Source organism: Metopolophium dirhodum, chromosome 8 (assembly GCF_019925205.1).
Source record: "Metopolophium dirhodum isolate CAU chromosome 8, ASM1992520v1, whole genome shotgun sequence".
NCBI classification, from domain to species: Eukaryota; Metazoa; Arthropoda; class Insecta; order Hemiptera; family Aphididae; genus Metopolophium; species Metopolophium dirhodum.
In genome coordinates this window covers 9,568,162-9,586,551 of record NC_083567.1, presented here as the reverse complement: position 1 = coordinate 9,586,551, position 18,390 = coordinate 9,568,162, and the positions used below count along the sequence as shown (strand labels likewise).

At 28.3% G+C, this 18,390-nt stretch overlaps 1 protein-coding gene and 1 long non-coding RNA gene across 4 annotated transcripts in view; one reads left to right on the top strand and one right to left on the bottom strand.

The window, feature by feature from the left end:
• The window catches only part of LOC132950149 (uncharacterized), a 123,838-nt gene that overhangs the window by 78,475 nt on the left and 26,973 nt on the right, over positions 1 to 18,390 (bottom strand). The window lies entirely within an intron of this gene.
• Positions 13,089 to 18,390, top strand: part of LOC132950148 (neuropeptides capa receptor-like) — a 150,847-nt gene continuing 145,545 nt past the window's right edge. For all 3 annotated transcript variants that reach the window (XM_061021394.1, XM_061021392.1, XM_061021391.1), the window contains exon 1: positions 13,089 to 13,406. The gene's annotated coding sequence lies outside the window, so the exon portion shown is untranslated. The remainder of the gene's footprint in view (positions 13,407 to 18,390) is intronic.

Genomic DNA, 18,390 nt, shown 5'->3' with positions numbered 1-18,390 from the left:
TTGCTTGGGGTCTTGGGGGTTATATATACCTACACACATATATATTTATTTTTATGTGGTTGCCTTTTGGTTAAAGTAAATAAAAAATGTAATTGTAAAAAAATATAAAAACAAATTAACGTTCCTTTGTATTTTTTCTCTGTAGACTGATAAACTAACTGACCATTTTCAATAAGAGTTATTTCAATGGATTTAATGAGATCTGGAGCGTGTTTATAGCTTTTTTTTCAGCTCCTAAGATTGATATAGGGTGGCTCACAGTCTCATACATGCGTTTTATTTCGGTTATTGCGAAGAAACATATTTTTTTGTTTATTTAAATGGCTGTCATTGGTTACAAAATATTTTATTATTTTAATTACCTATTAGAAATATGCCATATGGACATAATATGGTATATAAAATAAATACATTAAAATAATTTATATTATTTATATTAATATCCAAATACTTATGAACACAATTGAATGGCTCCCCGCCTCCCTGTTGAAAACGATTGCATGGAATAAATACCTTTATATTGGTAGGATAATCATATAAATCCGATTATTTTCTTCTGAGTTATCATACATTTCATTAATTATTTTCTTTTTCTGTGGTGATAAATAGGATGACGAATTTTGATGGTTAGGTTAATGGTTGCCCTGAAAATTTTCAATATGGACTTGCCTGGTTGCTGCAGAGAGCCCTTATATGATTGATTTTTAAGCTTTATGATATTATACTTTCTTAATTCTGAACAAATTTTTGATGTAAACTTATAAAGATGAATACCAATCTTCACGATATTGAAATTACGTCTACTTTTAAGAATATTTAGTTGAGTCTATCTCCAGGTTTTTGTGCTTACATAAACAAATATTTACAGAATTTATTATGAAGTGGAAAACCGTAAAATTAATCATTATTGTAATATTGTGTTTGCATTGTAATATATTTAGACAGAAGCAAAACGGAAAACGATAGAAAGATAGATTAATTTTAACCCCCGGGAGAAGTCGGGTGTAATACTGCAGCTAGTAGTACCTATATAAATACAGCAAGTTGTACTTAAATAAAACCACTTATAAAACGATAGTTCGATGCAGCAATTATATATTTCCCGGTCCCGACATCAGCGATTTGTATTTAAAATATACACACATTGTAATATACAGGGCGATTCGCTAAGCATACTCACCCCCACTTTTTCCTTTAATAATGAAATTATTTGAATTTTGATTATTCGAGATTTTAAATATACTCATAGACCATTTTTCAAAATCCTGATTTTATTTTGTATTACTTAAGGAGTGTCCTGTAGTGTTTCAAACTTTTGTTTTTCAAATGAGAACCCCACCCTTTATTACTGTAAATTATTTGGTGGATAATTTTTTTGAAAATTGAAATGTAACTATTTTGTTGTTAAAATAGTTGTACTAAGGTCTTTGAAATTAGTTATAAAAAATATAAAATAGATGTAATATTGGATCTACAGTATTTATTATACATGGGACATTTTTATAAATTATTAATATTAATCACTAATATTTTCAAATCACCATAGCCCTCATATCTTTCAAACCCATTATCATGGACCTATTATTCTTAGTAGGTATACGCACAGTTAAACAACACAAAAACCACTCGTATGAATTTTAATTCTGATAATATAATATGTCTACATTTTCAGGGAAATTGTCCAATAAATAATTTACAATTTAAAGGTGGCGGGGTTCTCATTTTAAAAATAGAGGTATGTATCTCCACAAGTCACTTCTTTATTAGTACAAAAAAACTAAATATTGTCTTTAATTTTGTTTAAAAATTCCAAAAATCATATTTTAAACAACTGCAGCATTATTGAAGAAAATAGAGGTAATCATGCTTGGCGAATCACTCTGTATATTATGTGCATTAAATATTTATCGACAAAACCAATAACCGATTTCCTCTTTATTGAGGCGCTGAACGTATTTGAATGATATTGGCCATCGTATCCATAAAAAAAAAAAAACTATAATAACATTCGATCTTGTTGCAACGAACTGCACGGCGGAGCGTATATTAAATTCTTTCGCTCTTATATTATAATATTATATAAATTATACGCGCAGAGAAAAATTCTGACCCGCTAAATAGCTTTATTATTATTATTGTTATTTTTACTCCAACATAATATTATATGGTTGCAGCTCAGGGGCAATGGGGTTCCCCCGGATGTACGTCTCGCCTTAACCGGATTGACACCAGAGTGCATTCATCCAAAATTGATTTACGTACTCATTATGCGTCTAAGTGCACGTGCATACTTATATACTTACGAGTGTTATCGTTTTAGTTATGTACTAGGTATATTACGATAATAAATATCAAGGCAGTGACTGCAGGAAGAAAGGATATCTCGTGTCTTATTAGATTTACAGGTACAACGCGTAGGTACCTATAGAGGCTACACAAGTATGATATTATTATTAATACAGCACGTAGTATTTTAAAATGATACACATTTTATACCGTAAACGTGTTTACATGCATTACTCGGAGTAAGACTACCTACAACTAGCTACGTACGACAACGAAGGGATTTTCTCTACAATATTGGATTATTTTTTTTAATTCTCAGAACATCGAGAGGCTCTTGGGTTTTCTCTTTTACTCTAATTTCGGTCTCTAGCTATCTAAAATATTCCACTTTTATGAGAATACTATGAATATAATATATTCATTACAATAAAACGTTTAGTCACGTTTAATGGAACTCGTTGGCAGAAGCTGTAGATACGAAAATTTATAATTTATAAAAAAAAAAATACCACGTTTTAATGTTTTATTATACACAAAGAGAACCACCAACTCTCTCTATAATATATATTTATATTATATATCTACTTACCCCGTTATAGAATTAATTTTACTTTTAGAAATTTGTTTAATTTAACAATTGCGAGTCACTTTTATTGTACGCTTGCATTCGTCCGTGTAACAACTGACATCGACGTCGCGTCGAGGCTCGCAGAACCAGCTAAGGATCAATGAATTGTAATTCTTCAAATATTTAAAAAATATTAACTTCTCAAAAATACCATCGGAAGAGAAGGGAAGGATAATATTATACGAGTCTCTTAAAGTACAATTTTAAAATACCTATTGTGATAATAAATTATCATATATTATAATATTAGGGATGTGAGTAAGCCTTACTTAACACAATTTTTAATAGAAATTCAAATTCAATGATATGCGAATCGACGATAAAGACACACATTTTTCTTAATGATTTATTGAATATCATTATCCACAAGCCTGTATCACAATATATTATATAAACCAGTGGTTCCCAACCTTTTTGAGACTATTACCCATAAGTCAGGTTAGATATTAACAAATACCCCTCCCTATCAAAAAAAAGTTGAGTAATAAAAAAAATAATGATCATTTACATGAGTAAACTTAAAATGAGTACTTAAAATAAAAATAAATAATTTAACTTTTACCCCTCAAAAAATCGTGTTTTTACCCCTTAGGGGGTAATTACCCCCAGGTTAGGAACCTCTAATATAAATGTATCAAGTGAGTATATTTTAATTTATAAATTTTGATGCCGGTATTGAGCAATGCCACTGGTGGTCTTAAATCATTTCACACGAAACAATTTTTCTGAGCATAGCTATTCAGCTTTACTGAAAATTGTCATTATATTATGTTTTATATTATATTGTCTATATTTACTTATTTTGTGTAATTTACGTCGTGTCACTGTGTTACTGATTTTCTCAAAAACTGTAAATACTTCCAAGAAATATTTCGTTCAGAGTATATACTTCAGAATACCAATATAATATTATTTACAGCCATTTTATAGTCTATTTGTTTTTAAACTACTTTACAATATTTACTCAAAAATGTCAATAGAAGAAAAGTAGTGACGTTTTATTGCAAAACTATTAGACGTTTGCCCTGTTCTGATTTAATAATGTAGTAGGTATCTTATATATGATATTATGTAAAGTAACACAATTTTTAATAATAATTTAAAAGAAATAATACGCGAATCAACGATAAAGTTACAAGTTTGTACTATAATAATATAGAACATAGGTATCTATTAATATTTAACAGAAATTACAGAATGAACCTTTATACAGACGCGTGGGCCGTGGGGGTCTAGTTGACCCCTAACAACAATAAAACTTATATATTACAAAAAATAAAATTTGTATATTATGTTTGTATGTTTAAAAGATGGTTTGTATGGGTAATAACGTTTAAATGATTTTCGTAAAAAAAGAAAATTTTAAAAACGGCTTCAAAATAGATATTAAAACGGGAGTGAGTTATATTTATCCCCACACAAATTGTACTAATGTAATAATTTTTTTTTGAACTTTTATTTTTATAATATAATGTGTATAATTAACTATTAACATATTATTTGTATATCATATATGGTAAACCATTATGGGTATTATTTGTCTTTGAACTTAACAAATTGATTTTTCTGTACATATTTTCTGTATTTTTAAAAAAGGGGTCTGATGGACCACCTTGCAATTATGAACGTTAAAAAAAGCATGCGTCTGCTAAATATATGTCATCTTTGATCTCAAAGAAATACATAAAAAATTAATTAAAACGAATTCTGTTATAACTTATAGTAAAAAGTTTTGTTTATGTCTTAAAAATAACAGTTTGAAGTTAAAATATTAATTTAATGAAATTTTGAAGTTAAAGTTTTCATTGTATAATTTTTATTTATGCACATAGTTTTGTATTTATTTTTATTTTAATTTTTTTATTATAACATTTTTATCCATGTTTGTACATCATATGGTTACATTATGTCTATAAATTTAAAAAAAATAAACAATTTCTATATATATTTTAAGCAGTTTTAAAAATGGGGACTACTATACGCGACTGTGAACATTAAAAATAGACATGCGCCTGCTTAAGGGTTGATTATTATTTACAAGCCTGGATTTGAGTACCTATATTGTGCTATTGGCCATTGCAGGTGGTCTTGAATCGTTGCCCTTGAAAGAATTATTCTGAGCGAGGCTATTAGGCTTAGTTGAAAACTGTCAACATTTAACAATATTTACCTATTTTGTGTACTCTACGTCGTGTTACTTTGTGTAACCGATTTTCTCAAAAACTGTACTGCCAAAACATACATTTCTGGAGTATAGATGCTGCTAAAATAATTTTGGGACCATTTTACAATCTGCATGTTTTAAAACTATTTTGCACTGTTTACTCAAAAACTCTGACAGAAGAAAAGTATAGAAACATTAGATTGCAAAACCATTAGACGTTTGCTCCGTTTTGATTTTAAAGCACCTATGGTCACGGCACAACAATGGAGACCAAACAGATCGTCATGATAGACACTAATGGTTTCTCTAGCTCAAATGTTTGTATTTTCTATAAAGGTCTCATGACAATAGAAAATGGTCAGTCGTCTGAAATAGTGAAATCTATTCCTGAAATCACAACTAATCGATATGACTGCAGATTTTATCGTCGCTTTATAATATATAGTCATGTGCAATACTCGAAACTCCCAGTAAAAGTAGTGAGTACTCTCTAGACCTAGGTACCTAGGATATATTTACTTAAAACTTCTATCTTCTTATGTATGAATTTGTATAAATTATTCAATTTTGATTTAAGAGAATTCATTATGACATAGACTGTTTAATTTGATAACATCTGGACGATTCTTAAAAAAAAGTTTAAACATGGGAGTAATTTTTATGTTTTAGTTAAATAAATTATTAATTGTTTGTAGAATTTCACTATTTTGGCATTCCGGACACTGAATGACTGTTGGTTAATAATGTTAAATAAGAAATCGGAAATTAGAAATTTTTATTTTTTTAAAAAATGAACTATTACGTTATAATGCCATATTTACTTTATACCAAATTGCTATTACATCTCATTTAGTAATTTCGTATTATTATTATTATTATTACTGTACAAAAAAGATTATTATACCTTTGTTTACACTTTCAGTGCTGATTAATCAAGTTTTAAAATTTAATTTATTTATAGTTTTTCTTAATCAAAGACTTGGGCAAGATACGCGTGGGCGTTCCCCTGGCCCCCGGGTAATGGCGTATTATATGTTGAGCACACTGTTTTTAACGCATATATATTCATGAATTTTTCCCTAGTATCCCCCTAAGCCGATTTCGTATAACTATATACGACGAAAACAGGAAGAACAACAAAGATTTCCATTCGGTCACGATAAACAACGCGTTACCAATATATTTTTTACGGTTATTTTTAAATGTTTTTGTATATTATTACGTTTTAAGCTACGCAAATGAAAAAGTACGGTGAAGTGCGTTCAACGGTGTCGCGAGTTATATCACAACATCACGTAGGTAGTCATTATAATATTATAGACTAAAATACAGGATTCATTTTTAATACCTACAATTAGCAAAAGATAAAAACATGTAAGCAAACATTTTTTACCCGAACAAACATAATATACTATATATTATATTATTATGTGTAGTAAAGTAAACAAAGTAAAAAAAAACAGACGTACACAAACAGATACTCATTTCGTCACAAACACACTATTATGACTGACTCTAGAAAATGACAACATCCATTGAATCTACAAAAATGAATTACATTTTCTATAAACAATAATAATATATTAATATCGAACATATTATTTATGCTTGGAAGTCAAAACGTTTAAACGCATAGTTTAATAAAACTAAAAATATAGAAATAATATTATAATATTTTATAATATTTTGCTTTAAAAAAAAAATATTTACACTTAAATAAATAAGTAATACAGCACAATATAAACAATTTAAATAAAAAATGCTTACCTTACTTGTATCGAAAGCGTCAATAAACTATATACTATAAAGGTATAAAAAAAAAGTTTAAGTATTGTTTAGAACAAAAGTTATTTCATTTGTCAGGCATTTACGTTACCTTGTATATAGAGCATTTATAATAATGCCCTCAGATTGTAACACGATGAACTCAAGTATATGATTAAATATGGAACTTTAGGCTATAAAATTTTATTTTAATCGATATTTAAATATTTCATGTTTGTAAATATAATTACTTATTTACAAGTACCTACATTAAAAAAAATATTGGTTTGAACAAAAGTTATTACATATTTATAGTTAGTAAATCACATTTGTTAGTAATTTCTATTACCTTCCTATATAATTGGTACCTACTTAATGCGTAAAATAAATCTTATTATTTTTAATGCCAAGGGTGTTTTTGAAATGTCTATATTATATTTATGTATCCATATAGTGTTTAAAAAATATTAAATACTGTTTGTAATAGTTAATTTCGTGGGTATAATATGCAAATAAGTCTTAAGAGTTAAGTATAAAGATTTATATACATAATGTATTATAAATAGTAACATTATTATATTTATTTCTCAAGTTAAACTGCTTAGAATTTTCAATTGTGTATACATTTTCATTGTTTGTTTTTTCTAGTTTGTTCATAAACAATATGAATTCGTAAAAATACCTATACTAGAATAAGAGCCAACATTGAATAATATAGTTAATTATGAATTTTTATTTTACTAAAAAATATATATATATTTATATTATGCACGTTAGTGTAGCTAATGTCTTGAAATTTATACGATGGTATTATTCACAAAAAATTATTCAAACAAATTGCATGTATTTTTTTTAATTTCTTCTATAGGTGTGTGTTTCCCACTTCCTTTTTCCAACACTATCATGATTAAATATTGAATTTTCAAATACATCTATTTGGCAGATTTTTAATTAATTTATCAAATCAACGAGGTTTATTATTTTTAAAATGTATTGGAACAATTTGACATGATAAATTATAAATTAAAATAACAAATATTATGTAGTAAATACTAAATACCTTAATTTATTGTTTTAGTACACTATAATCACGGTCAGCAACTTCACTCTCTTTGATGGGAGCCAGCTGCAATGTTTTATTTTCATAATAGTTTAGAAGCAATGATGATCATCAAAGTTTAAAAAACATATTTTACCAGTGGAAATTGGTTTACCCAAAAATAGTTTTGTCAATAAAACATGTACCGTAAATAATTTCATTGTTGCTTTTTTTTTACTGCTTGCCTACAACTGAGAAATATTACTTTTACTTTTTAAAGTTTTTTTAAAAAAAAAAAACATTTGAAAAACTCAACTTTGTAAAAACAAAGTTAACATTAATTCGGAAATCGAAATAAACAATTTATTACGTTAGTATTGATTTATATAATTAAAAAAAAAATAAAAATATTTTCCCGGATTTCTTATAATACAGATGAATATCATTTAGTACGCGCCTGAAATCAATTTGTCACCCGAGTTCTATTTTAATTTTAATTGTTAACATAGAGATCAGTATAACTATAACATAATATCTCAGCAACTTATCTGTCGGTATGTCCACAGTCCACGGTGAACATACTCGTATTATATTCTATAGGTGAAATTATAAATTATAAATGTATTTATGTATACAAAATAGATGGATGGGTTTATGTGAGATAATATTATTATAATATTTATACCTACCTATGTGAGTAGAAATATTGTTCTAAGTATTTTATATTCACTAAAAAACTCGTGTTATTCACTACAAGCGCCCTGTAACGATTAATATTTTTATACGCATTTAATTTAATTTTAAAAGCAATTCGATGGTTGTCGAAAGTAAAAGTTTTTACAATTTTCACGCTGATTACTTTTTCAATTAGAACGAAATCGAAGGAAATAATAAACGCGAGTTATCGTCCTGTATCCGTTTTATAATATAGCGGTATAAAATATAAACGTTATTTGTAGTTTTCTCAAGAACCTTGGCACGTAGGTAGGTCCCTATTATATACGACGACGGCGTATAATAATCTACAAGGTGAAACAGAAAGACCCGACACATGAAATAACTATTGTTCTAATCAATATTTAAACGTTATTTTTTTATTTTTAATTTATAGGCGCTTGCAGCTACAAGTACAGTAAAACATTTTTTTTTTTAAATACTGAATATAAAAAATTTTAAAATTTGATTTTTAAGATTTTTGAAAGAATTTTAATTAACTAATTTGTCAATCTAATTTTTAGTCAAATTTTGATGGTAAAAACGTTCAGTTAAAATAGACCTAATAACTCTTTTCAAAATATTCTATTTGGGAACTTCCTGACATAAGTATATTTTTTAATTATTTATTATCCACATAACTTTCATTATACGTTTAACTAGTATTAATTGTTCTATTTTTATTTATTAGGCCTTACTGTTGTCTGTTACACTCTGTACACCTATGCCCCTCGATCAATGGGATGCGCCGAACGAAAAATAATTGACGTTCCTACATTTAGTATTTATCACTAAATAATAATATAAATAAAAATCGAGCTGCCGAACGCGTTAAAACGAATATAATTATTACAAATAACGACGACGACGAATACCTATAAATAAAATATGAAGCGAAAAAATAAAAAACGCGTTTGCTCCGTTCGGAACTCGAAAATAATGATTACACTTATAAAATGTTTGCGAATGACACAAAATAAAATATAGGTTTTCGTGTACGGTATATATGGTAGATAAAGTATATAATATATATACACTATATTATTATTATTATTATATACCAATCGTAAGTTATTGTACGCGTCCGTATCACACCATATAATATAATAATATTATTGTTTATGAATTATGTGCAACCGATGGCTTAAAATATAACGCACACCCGTGGTTACGTTTTGTGGGCTGGTCGCACACGGTGTACGGGTAGATTAAGAGGCAGCCATATCATGTGTTGTAATAGTAGGTAGTAATATAATATGCATACAGGGTAGTTCCACCGGACATGCCCAGTACTGTTTTCATTCGAATTCTGACTTTTAGAATTTTTAAATACTATACTCAAAGGTAATTTTTTTCAAATATTTAAATTGTTTGCACAAGTGTCGTTTTTTATGGCGATCTATATAAACGTCTGTTTTTTAAATGAGAGCCCCTCCCCCTATTTACTGTAAACTATATTTTAGTTGATAATTTCTTTGAAAATTTTTATGTACCCAAAGAGTACCTATATATAGTTTCCCAGTTTCATAAAAAGGTTTATTCCAAGGATATTGGATAATACTACTAATAATACCTGAATTTGTACACATGATTATTGTTGATGGATTGATAATATTATAATCACCAATATTTTTGAAACGCCATAGCCTATCTTCTAATCCCATTATAATATTATCCTACTAGCACGTAAAGTTTAAAACACAAAAACTACTCCTTTGAATTTTGATTCTAATCAGTCAAAATTTCCAGAAAATTTATCCGGTAAATAGTTAACAGTGCAGAAGGGGAGTTCTCGTTTTAAAAACAGGAATATGTGTCGCCTCAGGACGCTCCTTAAGTGGTACAAAAAAAATTCAATGTTTTAAAAAAAATGATCTTAACTTCTTAAGTATATTTCATAATTCTAAAAATAAATGTGGTGAACACGTTTGGTGAATCACCCTGTATTAGTGGTATAATGGCTGCAAATATCTATATATGACGTATGTAATCTGTGTAACCTATATATTTACTGTATACTGGGCATGTAACCGATTTATAGTAATATACTGATAAAGATAAAAAGCCGCGTTCGTCTGATCAATGACCAATAATCAATATGTCCGAATATAATATGTATTCGTTTGCAGGTTTTCGGCGCATTACAAAACGACACTCGTTCGTCTATTTCGCTCGTCACATAAGGGCTAAATATAGGCCCACCGAGTTTCCAATGTTAGACTACTACAACTACTGAATGGTTCAATAATTTGATTAATTATATTTTCTACTGATATGTGTACTATTTTCTTAATATAATATACTAATAAAATTACGATAAAATACACATACCGGTCCAATTTCTCTCTTTTTTTGTATTTTAAATATACACACACACACACATATTTAAAGTCTAATATATATATATACACGTGTATAATATATATGTGTATAATACGAGTTTATATGTGTTACTTTAGAAATGAAACTCGTCTACACGCACTTGCAATATAATTCAATATAGAAGGGATTAGGGAATGTACACGCCGTAAAAAAATAAATAAATAACCTTAAAAAATAAAATAGTCAGAAAATACTGGAACTTTTTATTCTGATTCAAAAAAAAAACATGATACGTATATTATTATGTTACAAAACTAGCTTTGCGTGGCTAGCTTCATGATGTTTTTTCTACAGAAAACAAAATGCAAAGTGCATCGAAATCCCAGCCCTAATAATGAATAGGGTGGAACCGCACTTAAGTATTAAACTTGAAATCTTGTTGACACGGAACGGCGGTCGTTGTGACTCACGTCTTTAAACGCTACGTCAAAATAAAATTACGATTTAGAACTGAAAAGTATAAAGTAGTGTCTGTGAAAAAATATCAAGAATAATTAATATTTCAGGATTGCAACGTAAAGTGCACTATTTTTTGGACGCTTTAAGACAGTGCGGTGACCAACTTATTTCACCAAGGGCCATAAAAACAAACATTTTTCCAAAAGACTTTAATTAAGTAATACAACTAAATTGACAGGTATAATATATTGGTGATGGATAATATTATCTTATAGTACTTTGAAAAACGTAAGTGGTAATGACAAGGACTCTGCAGTGACACATTTTCAGGCCTGAAGTAGTTGACAATAAACAATAGGATAATATGAAATATTAATTTATGTTTTATTTTACATAGGTACGTTATATTTTTAATTAATTTGAATTAATTTTTTTTTCAATTTTTTTGTAGAATACTTTTGCGTGCTGGTTAATAAATGATCTCAAGCAGTCGTTAAGCACCCCTGCTCTGGGACAATGCAATCCGATAGTATATTATTCGTTTCACGTAACAGATACTTAAAACGTAAAACTTTAATTTTGCTTTTTTTTTTATTGTTTGAGGTTTTTACATTTTTAGAGCAATTGTTTATAATTTTCAGGTTATTTTAATATTTTATTTAACCATTATTATATTTTAGTATGAACTTTTGATCGTGTAAATCAGGAAATTCAAAACACATATATCTAATATCAATTGAAATATTATTTTTATAATACCAGTAAAGTTTAAAACAACTCGAATCTCAATAACTCAAATTTTTTTCTTGTCCTTATTGAAATGTTTTCAAGTTGTGTTTGATGTATATAACTCTAAAAATTCATAAGTTGAATTTATTTTTATTCCCTGTGCGATTCGAGTTGTCGAGACTTGATTGTATTTACCTTAATAGTTTTTTTTTGGTATTTTTCATCCGTACTGTAATATTATGTCAATTGTTCTTGTATGACAAATGCGATAACGTCTTTATCTATCTCCAGCGATTATCGGATGTGGCGCATATTATTACAAACGAGTGGGACTCGAACAAATAACAATAGCAATTGGTCAGGGTAGGACGTTACGTACAGTCGCATATTTATTATTTATTTTCAGTATACTGTTCATCGATTGTGCGCTTGTCAAAGTCTGGAATTGTTGTTTGTGTATTATTGTCGGTTTAGTCGAGATGAAAAAGTCACGCTAAAAATGTTAAAAAAGTCGTTTTCCTTTAGCATGCGTTGGCAGTCGCGTGCAAAAAAAAAAAATATCTCAAGAACGTACTACTTTTACCGCGCGTCGGAGAGGCGTTTTCGGTTATTTTTTAGGGCATTTCGGGGGCGTTCAAAACCGCGGGACCTAATAATCGCCACCGAGTACGAGATCGGCAATAAGACACGCGACGAGAAAATTATGACAATAATTGTCATTGTAATGCACACGATATCACATACGAGCACTCGTCGGCATTCCAACCGTATCTTATAACACGAGAGATGTTCACGATCGTTACACAATCGTGCAAATTGATAATTAGACGTTCGGACGCGTAAATAATAATAATGATGATACGACGACGACGACGACGGCGACATATTATTATCGAGACACGCGCGCATGTGCTCCGCGGGAAGAGCTATTTGGAGGAGAGCCGTAACTTTTTTGGCGCCCGACTGTCGACGGATTCGTTTTTTCGCCGACGGCACGCGTTTAGTCTGTGCCGCGATTACTCCCGTAAACTCGTCTACCGATCGTCCGCGTGTCCTCTCTCTCTCTCTCTCTCTCTGGGCCAATAAGCCTATAAATAATATTATTTTGTAATATTAAAATAATTCTGCTTACGAACATACACACGTCTCGTCTCCGTACTTACAGACGGATAGATGGTTTGCGAATTCGATTTGTTTCGTCCGTTTGAAAAATATAATATATTATTCGATCTCCGAGACATGTAAAACCACCGCTTTTACGACGGAATACGATGGTTTAGCGGTTGAAGAGAAGACACACGGTCAGTATAACGTAGTTCAACCATAATTTCTGGTTAGAATAATAATAATATTAATACAAATTAAAACTCTATTCTTTGGTACACGACTATTGCCCAAACAATAATATTTGAATATAGTATGTGGTTATTTTTTTTAAATCTAATATATACATAATACTCTTATATAGTCATATGACAGGTGTGGAAAATTATTTTGACACTACGTACTAAAAATAATTCCTTTTTTTTTCGAGCGAGACATTAAATTATGAAAAGAGGTACATAAAAGAGGGACACGATGTGCATACGACTATTTATCGGTCAATAACGATTATTCTATCTGTAGACATTGTGATGTTATTTATTATTAAAAATAATATATGATACAAATATTTTAAATTTTCGCGTGCCCTCATAGTTTTTTCACGTGCCACCTCGGACACGCGTATGGTACGATTTGCCATCCTTGTCCTATTACATACTTTTCTAATTTATAAAATGTGTTTACAATCTGCTATTCTGCTGGTCGTTGACTTAGAAATATGATTTTCTTTGTTTAGTCTATGAAATCATATACGTTTGTTAGTAAAATGTATGGTTTTATTTGAACTTATGAGAAAAAATTAAATATTAATTATTTGTTCAGTAGATGCATTCGTCAGTAACTTTCAACCATTTCTAATAATTATAATAATTATAAAAATGAAAACTATTTGACTATGTGACATTCTATTCTTTGATATTATAATATAATAGAATATAGGTATATTTTTTAAATATATATTATAATATACTTAATACAATTTATAGGTATACTCGTTTAGACTTGTACCTAAATATACTAATATACTTCTCTAATTTATAAAACGTGTTTACAATCTGCTGGTCGTTGACTAGAAATATAATTTTATCTAAATAGTCTATAAAATCATGTACATTTTCTAGTAAAATGTTTACTTTTATTTGAACTTAATAAAAAAAAATTAAACATTAATTATTACCTTATATATTGTTTGTTTAGTAGTCTTATTTGGCTTTCAAACGAATTTGTTTATTGTAGGTATATCCAAAAGAAAGCTTCACTTATAATAATATTTTTCTGTTTCTGAAGTAAGTAGGTATATGTAATCAAGATTATTTTTTTTCTTCAAAACAACCCATTTGTCTATTGCAATAAACCACGTACTTTAAATAAAAGTTCAATGAATTGCTGACTACTATCCTCGAGTATATATTTTATAATATAAACTTGTAAAATATATACTCAATATGCTACTATTTAAAAAAAATTTCACAAATACGCTTACATATTATATGGCTCATTCGCAATGACTATATTGCTTCCACGCTTAAAAATATTCACATTTAACGCGTATAATGAATACCTAAAAGCTTAATATGTTACCTTTATAACATAAAATGTGACTTAAACTTATAATATTAAATTAATTTATTATATGCGTTAAATCATTGTACATTTGGAGGTAGATTAAATCATTAAAAACATAATATTAAGATATTGCACTTAATATCTTGCACTTATTTATTTGGTTTTTTATTAATTTATTAATCTACATATTTTAATGTTGAAATATTTTTTATTTGGATAGGTACATTATATTTAATTTATTTAGAACTCACAAATTAATAACATTTAAATAGGTAACAGAAAAACTTTTTTTAAAAGCAGAAACTAATATGCATATTATATGTTAATATATTTTACGTAATTGTGTATATTACAATAAAGTGGGTAGGTGGGTACCTAATTATTTAAGAATTTTTATTAATTAAATCTGTATTGTATTATTGTTGTTATTTTGAGTTTTAAAATACTTATATAATAAAGTTTAAAAACATTTCAGTTTAAGAGGATGTCAGCGCACTATTTGTTTTCTCTATTTGACCCACGCGCAACTTAGACAAAACGCATTTGCGCAGAATCGTTTTTTCTATGTTTTCAAGTCATCTTAGAGTAAAATCACCTATTACAAAAAAGATAGAGAATAATATTTTTTAGGGAATGTATGTCATATCAATTTTATATTTTATTGTTATTTGACTTTGTATTTGAGTTTCAAAATAAACAAAAAAATGTTGTAAATTTAAATGATGTTTAAATTGTTTTGAAACAATATTTAAAGAAATCGATATGAAATTTCCTCAAAAATATTATTTCTATCTTTTTTGTAATGGGTGATTTTACTCTAAGATAACTTAAAAACATAGAAAAAAAAGGATTCTGCGCAAATGCGTTTTGTCTATGTTGCGCGTGGGCCAGAGAGAGAGAGAGAGAGAGAGAAAACCAATAGTGCGCTGACATCCTCTTAATTATTTAATTATTATTTCATGTAAAGATTACGAGTATCAAACATTTAAGTTGTTTTGTGTATGATTAATTATTATTTATTTCTACGAACATTTACGTTTACGTGGTACGTAATAAAATTATTTCAAAAAAAAGTCGACTTGATTAAATATAGGTAATATAAAAAAAATGTTTTTTTGTTAATATAAACAATAAACTCAAAAACCGTTGGTTTGGCGAAAAAGTTTTCTGCTCTTATAGAAATCCATCAATTCTATGGCTTATTTTGTTTTAGTAAATTCGTATACCTATAGAGTTGTATTCATACTGCTTCTGGCTGGTTATCACATTCGTCTAAAACTTTGATACTTCAAAGTTTCATCTACATTGTTACATTATATTATTATAATATGACGTCTAATATGTGTATGGGCATCAAGTTTTGTGTTCAACAGTTTTGGAGCATTTATGTACGATATTATAAGAACATGGTTATTAATTTATGTTGCTTAAGGCATTCCACCAATTATTATTAATCAAGTAGTACATGTATAATAACGCAATTGCGTTAACTATGATATGTATCTATGATGAGGTTCGCAATTTGTATAATGACAAACGTACTCGTTCGTGGAGTCTTCAGAAAATTATGTAAACGTGAAATGGGCAAATACAATTTTTTTTATAGATTTTAGCTTGAATTTGTATTATGTCATATTATGCTGAGGGGTGTACAGGTAAAAATGTCTGGAGTATTATCTTCAAAATAAATCAACCAATATTTATTTTATTCTCACCCCGCTCAAAATTGCATTTTGTTATACTAAGCTTTTTTTTAAAAATTTATTTGAAATATACAACCCATACATAAGATTCACAACATGCTTACATATACTAAGGGTGGAAGGTGGAAGTTGACATGAAGGGGTTGATTAAACTGTCATGCATTACCGACACTTGTCTTGATTAATTGTTATCTTATTATTATTATTTCATTTTACAATCTATTATTAGGGATATGGATTATATAGGAAGTAAGTCACGACATCACTTCGTTTTTAACCTACGTTGAGGATACCCTGCAGGTAGTGTTAGGACGGAGATCCTTTATAAGGGGATTGAGATTATTTTGGAGTCGCTTATGAAAACGCGTATAAAAGAGGCGTGCTTCCGCAACGATCATTTTCGTATTAAAATCGTTAAGTATTGTTTAGTTGGAGTTACTTATATTATGCTGGGGCGTTGGGGAGTGCTATATATTTTGGAACGCTTGGATTTCTTTGGCATTAGATTTTTTGCTGTGCCCCAGAGTTGTAGTCCATAATATGTACAAATAGGCTTGAGAAAAGATTTATATATTTGTAGTTTGATTGGTGCTTCTACTAAACTAAATATACTAACTCGATCAATACAACTTTTACAAATTATATATTTTATTAATACTACAACTATCAACTTGACACAAACTTTTTATTATTAAAGACTGTAAGTGTTTAACATTACAAACAAATTTTTCGTTTATATGATATTATCCTAACCTAAATTATAGTTGTGGTTTTAGAATAAGCATAAATAAATTATCGGATTTTGAATTTAAAGTTTTAAACACTACCTATTAAAAATACCCAAATAACTCAAACCAATAGTTTCATATTTTAACGTTTGGCTCAAATTGTTGGTGTTGTTCTGACTACTGAGAATTTTTAATGATTAACTGTCTAAAGTATCGTATCTACTAAATGCAAAAAATATATTATCTACAAATATGCCTACTGCTGAACATATCGTCTAAAATATGACTTATAATACCTAAAAATAAAAAAAAAGGTGGGCAAGTGGATGTCGCTCTGCTGTACTGTAGGTTACAAGTGGGTCACTGTATAATGGATGGTATTAAATTTGAATTCAATGATATATCATTGTATAAGAAAAACGATTCTGAGTGGAGACGATATGTCAGTCTAGGTATAAGACATATTATACACTTATCTATGGTATTAAAAAAAAAATTGACCTATAATAAATTCCAAATTAATCATATCACAATATCCATTAGGTACATATAACGCGTTATACATCAACAACAAACCGTGATACTATCTTCATAATATATCGATGAAAATATTACAAATTAGAAGTTTCAAGTGCCCACGAATAATATTATACAATCACAACAAAATAACTAAAATAGTTATTCTAGGTTTTTATGTAATTTCGTCCAAATTTGAACTTAAAATGACTATACAAATAAACTGTGCTTGTGTATTTTTTAGATTTTTTGGTAACCGAATTATCTATTTACATGGAATCTTGTTTTAAATTTTCAATCCTTAGCTATAAAAACTGAACATTTTATAATTTATTAATTACAATGGTTGATAATTTTCGAGATTTTGATAAATTCTGTCCAAATTTGATCTTTAAATGCTTATAAAAAAAAACTGTGCCTATGTATTTTCAATATTTTTCAACTGCTATTGTAAAAATATATCAGGAGTCTTGTATTAAATTTTTACACTTTTTGGCCCAACAGATAAAACTTTATTGATATTTATAGAAAAAAAAACTAAAAAAATTGAAAACTGAAAATGCCCGTAAACAGCTCAAAAAGTGTCAAAATATTTTCAAAATTGTATGGTGTATAGGAAATGCTAATATAAACATTCAGTGAAATTTTCATGTATCTACAGTTATTCG